This window comes from Otolemur garnettii, unplaced genomic scaffold (assembly GCF_000181295.1).
Source record: "Otolemur garnettii isolate 467f Iridium unplaced genomic scaffold, OtoGar3 scaffold00345, whole genome shotgun sequence".
Lineage (NCBI taxonomy): Eukaryota > Metazoa > Chordata > Mammalia > Primates > Galagidae > Otolemur > Otolemur garnettii.
This window is the reverse complement of record NW_003852740.1, coordinates 217,203-222,051: the sequence shown is the minus strand read 5'-3', so window position 1 is coordinate 222,051 and position 4,849 is coordinate 217,203. Positions and strand designations below refer to the sequence as shown.

Below are 4,849 nucleotides of genomic sequence, written 5' to 3'. Positions count from 1 at the left end.
TTTTGCCCCTTTAATAAAGCCTTCATAATAGAAGTTTCAGGGGGATTATCTCCATAGGGAGGTGCTGAGGGCAATATTGAGTGATCTGTGTCAGAATTTTTAATTATATATATATTTTTGCAGGTTTTTAAAAAATAAATCATAGTTGTGTACATTAATGCAATTATAGGGTACAATGTGCTGGTTTTATATACAATTTGAAATACTTTCATGAAACTGGTTAACATAGCTTTCACCACATTTTATTAGTTACTGTGTTAAGACATTTTCTACACTTAGTAGATTTAACATGTACCCTTGTAAGATGCACCCTATGTGTGGTCCCACCAATTACCCTCCCTCCACCCATCCTCCCCTCTCCCCTCCCTCTCCTCTTTCCCCTTCATTTTGGGCTGTAGTTGGGTTATAGCATTCATATGGAAGTGTCGGTGTTTATAAATTGGTTTCATAGTAGGGCCAAGTACATTTTCCCCCCTTTAGAGAGCAGGGTCCGGCACTGCCTGCCAAGGTTGGCACACCCAGACCAGCCCTGAAGGCCCTCACTGCATCTGTGACAGCACACCCCCTGGAGGAGGGGTGGCTTTGGACCTGGTGACTTGGTAGACACAGCCTGCTCCTTAGAGCTCCCTGTCCCAGCAGGGGTGCAAGGAGGAGGTGGGTCCCTGAGCTAGGGGAAAGTGGTTAGGGAAGGGGAGGCACCACCCAGCGTCACCCACTCTGCCGCTATCCCCCCCTCCCCCCGCACTTCCTGCTGCCTGCAGGCAGAAGAGGGGAGGACAGCTGATGGAGGGCACTTTGGTCAGTGCCTGACTGACAGACCTGACCAAGGGCAATCACAAACCCTTGTGTCCAAGGCTATGTTAGCATTTTTTAACTGTGAGACTATTTAACCAGTCTTCTAACTATTTGATCTGTGCTGCTGTAATGGTCATTCGGGTATTTTCTTGCTTAATCATATCTGTATCACATAATTTCTCCACTGAGGAAGGGCCAGAAAAACTTACATATGCTCCTTGTTCCCAATTCTCCTCAGGTCCAGGTTCCCACTGAACCTCACTATTCTCCTCACTTTCAAATTCTGCTTGAACATCACCTTCTTCCTCAGTTTCTAATTCTCATGACTCCCCAAACAGGAAGTTACCCATTCTTTTCTCTAAATATCTTTGCTTATTATCTATCAAAGGCCTCACTTATTCTGAGTGAGGTTCCTTTAATTCTAGATGGGCCAGAGGTTCTACTTTCTCTGCGCAGAGTTTCCCTCTGGAACTTCCTCCCACTGTCTACTGAAGCCTTCACTTACTTCCAAGTGTCATTTTTTCCCCTTTCGTCCATGTCCCCAGTATCCTGGGTATCCTGCCATATCCTGCCAACTGTGCCAGATGTCTAGTGGTCGTGGTCACCACACAAAGGAAACAGGCGTGACACGGATTAAAGTACAAGCTTGTAAGAGATGGGCTAACCTTAAGTACAGGGTAGCACTGAGGGCCCGCCCCCGCAATGGCTATTTATTAAGATTATACACAACAGGTGTGGATTGTTACGGTAATTACATATGAGGGCTGCATGCAATGGCTATTTTTAAAGTTATACACAACAGGTGTGGAGAGTTATGGTAATTACTTATGAAGGCTGCATGACTAAGGATTGCCACCTGCTCTTTCCTCACATGTTCTTTCTTCATGTGTCTTTCCCCACAACCCCTATGAAGAACTACCAAGCATGGATGTCTAACACCTGCTTACTAAGGAGTGGCCAATCTTATCTCATTCTGGAACACTGAGTTACTTGGGGATTTGCCCCTAAGTCACGAAACATCTCTAGGCTTGCCAGGAGACTGTCGTATTCTCAGCCCTTCCTTTCAGTGTGATAAAAGTCAGTAACTGTCCTTGCAAGCATGGTGTCCATTCCTCTATACAGTATCTTAACAAGGTTGCATAAATCTTAGCACACGAGGTAGAGATCAAACTATGTGCTTGCTGATAACAAGGAAAGCATGCATGGGCTATGTGACTTCTGGCAGGTGGAAAGAATGTTGTTAAAGGAGGAGAAGTGGTTGGGGGTCACTTCTGAGCATTTCCCCACCCACAGACCACTCCCCACTCCCCAAAGTTAACCTTTTTGGACACTTGTTAGAAGATTCTTGCCATTCAGCATTTAAAATGTGCTTATAATTTGTACCAGTTGACTTCCTAAAGTCATGCCGTGTTGAGTGATATCTCAATAAAATCTCCCCCTATGCCGGAATCTTATCAGTATATAAGAAATTTAGAACGATTCAGTGCCAAAATACCCAGTATAATACTTGTATATTTTTAGTATTTTACAGACCTAAAATCTCAGGAACTATGAACACTCTAGGCCTGTGGTTTGTCTTGTCACTTCAGACACTGAAAGCAAGGCCTACATGGTTATTTGCCTGCTCACTTCATGTTTATCTCTCCTGCATTTATTCCAATAGACATCAGGTTTACTTAAACATTGATTTTTTGTAACCAAGTCTTAGAGTGATTATTTAATGTCTTTCTATAAATCTTGCTTTGTGCTGTTATGAAAAACCTCCATTTTGAAAATCTACATTGTACATGTTTTACTGTCTTCAGACAACAAAGCCTCACAGTTAATTTGCTAAACAGTTGTACTCTGAGGCAAAACCTAACCAGGAAGGTCAGATAAAAACAGGAGGGGCTATTAAATATTTTTAGCAAAATGTTGCCTTTGTCGTGTGCAGAACATATAGAAATATGTTCTTTAATTTAGTAAATATTTTTTAAAAGGTAGAGGTACTTTGTTAATTGTAGCTAAAACAATTCTTAATCATAACATTTCTGAAATTCTTGTAATTTTTTCCTCATACTTACAAAAAGTTGTTTACCAGATTGTTTTTGTTTGAAGTGTAATATTTTTTCCTTCTCTTTACAACTTCTTTCAAAAAAAAAAAGTAGGTTTCTGCTAGTGAATTAAAGTAGACATCTAATATTTTATATGCCTTCTGAGTTGTGTACTTAACATTTGAATATTTGACAATTTGTTTTAGGATGTAACTGATAAAATGGTGATGTGTATTAATGTTAGTTCAACCATATATTTATACCGCCTGGGAACGTGTGGTTGTAGTTTCCTGGTAGAAATAATTTGTCAGTATTCACCAGCTTAGATGTTTAGAAAACTTAAACATCTAAATAAACAATGACATGCAAAAAGGGAGGGGGCAATGAAAGTTTCCGGAATAAAAACAAAAAGCTACTATAAAAGACATTTTAGGGACATTCAGGGAAATTTTGAATATGGATCGGCATATAATGATGTAGAGTAATGTCACGTATGCAACTTTCAAATCAGTGGGGACAAGAGAATTTATACTTGTCTGTATCTATAGATATGTATCCCTCAAAGAGAGAGAATATGTGACAAAATATTAACCAACGTTGTGAATCTATTGAATCTAGGCACAGAAAACACGAGTGTTCATTGTAGGATGATTTCAATTATTTCTATTTATTTTTAAAATTAAAAACGTCTGTGTCGGAGTGAGGCGTTGTTGTTGTGGATTTATTTCCATAGCAACAATTACCTAGTCCACTGTGAGGCGACAAGACCCTTCCTGACCTGCCTCTCTTAAGTTGCAAGTGCCATGTTAAGGCATTCGAACGTCGCGGGAGGCTTAAAACTCTGTGCAGTAATTTTGAGACTGCACAGGGAGATCTTCTTGGATCTATTTGGATCCTGCTGTCGCCGTCGTTTTCTTTCTTAATGAAAATATCGGAGGTAAAGGTCAATGCCTGACACACAGCCTGCGCTTGTAACTACTCCCTGCTTTGACCTTTTTAATTTTTTTTTAATATTTTTTTCTCTTTTAAGTGAAAGAGAATCTTTCCAGCCTTTTTTTTTTTTTTTTAATTATTATTATTAAGGGAGAAAAAAAACAAAACGTCTTTTTCCCTGACCGGGAATCGAACCCGGGCCGCGGCGGTGAGAGCGCCGAATCCTAACCACTAGACCACCAGGGAAGACATGATACCATGCTCGATTAGAAACTATACTAAGGGAGAATATTGTGACGCACAGATTCTGCGACAAACCTCTGGAGGTGCTGTGGGAGTGTACCCTAGGCTGGGTAGTGTCTGCTCCTCTTCTCCGCACTGGCAGCTGCTAACCTGCCCCAGGTGGAAAGACTCCGAAACGTCGGCGTCAGGTGGAATCTAGACGTGGTCACCTTCCTGGAAGAGAGACGAAAATAACCACCAGGCTGGTGGTTTCTGGAGAGAAGGAAAACAAAAGCAACGTGTCAGAAGTGGGATTCGAACCCACGCCTCCATTCGGAGACCAGAATGCCCGTGGGCAAGGTACGCACCTTGAGTCTGGCGCCTTAGACCACTCGGCCATCCTGACACCCGGAAAACGGGTTGCTCTCATCGCCTCTAGAGGCTGCGCTGCTGGAGCCCGCAGCAGTGGCGGCGTGGTGTCTTTCGGGGAGTTCTTGGGATAGCGGCAGCCTGGCCGCGTGCGTGCCTTTTGCCAATCTTTGGCCCGGGGTTCTCAGGGACGCTGGCACTGCAACCTGGCTGACCTGGAGTGACGGCCAGCCAGAGCTACCGCGGCACCGGCGCCTGGTCCTGCAAATGGCTGGGGATGCAGTTTACAAAGACCAAGCAAATGCAGCCACCTCATCCGCGGCCATAGCAGGGGAAAGTGGCAAGTTGAATCACTACTTAGAAAACATTTGGAAAAGCGCTTTCCGCAGAATGAGCGACCCACTATTGCTGTTTTTTTCTCTTTTTTTCCTCGCAAGGAACAGTGTTTTAGCAATTTTTTTTTTACTTTCTTTTCTTTCTTTCTTTCTTTTCTTTCT

At 42.7% G+C, this 4,849-nt stretch overlaps 2 non-coding genes across 2 annotated transcripts; both read right to left on the bottom strand.

The window, feature by feature from the left end:
• Positions 1-3,935: 3,935 nt before the first annotated feature.
• TRNAE-CUC lies at positions 3,936-4,007 on the bottom strand. Its single transcript has one exon. It is a non-coding gene; the product is annotated as a tRNA-Glu (tRNA).
• Positions 4,008-4,283: 276 nt separating this feature from the next.
• On the bottom strand, positions 4,284-4,389 carry TRNAL-CAA. Its single transcript has 2 exons — positions 4,352-4,389; positions 4,284-4,329 (listed from the first exon to the last, which is right to left on the bottom strand). It is a non-coding gene; the product is annotated as a tRNA-Leu (tRNA).
• Positions 4,390-4,849: the final 460 nt, after the last annotated feature.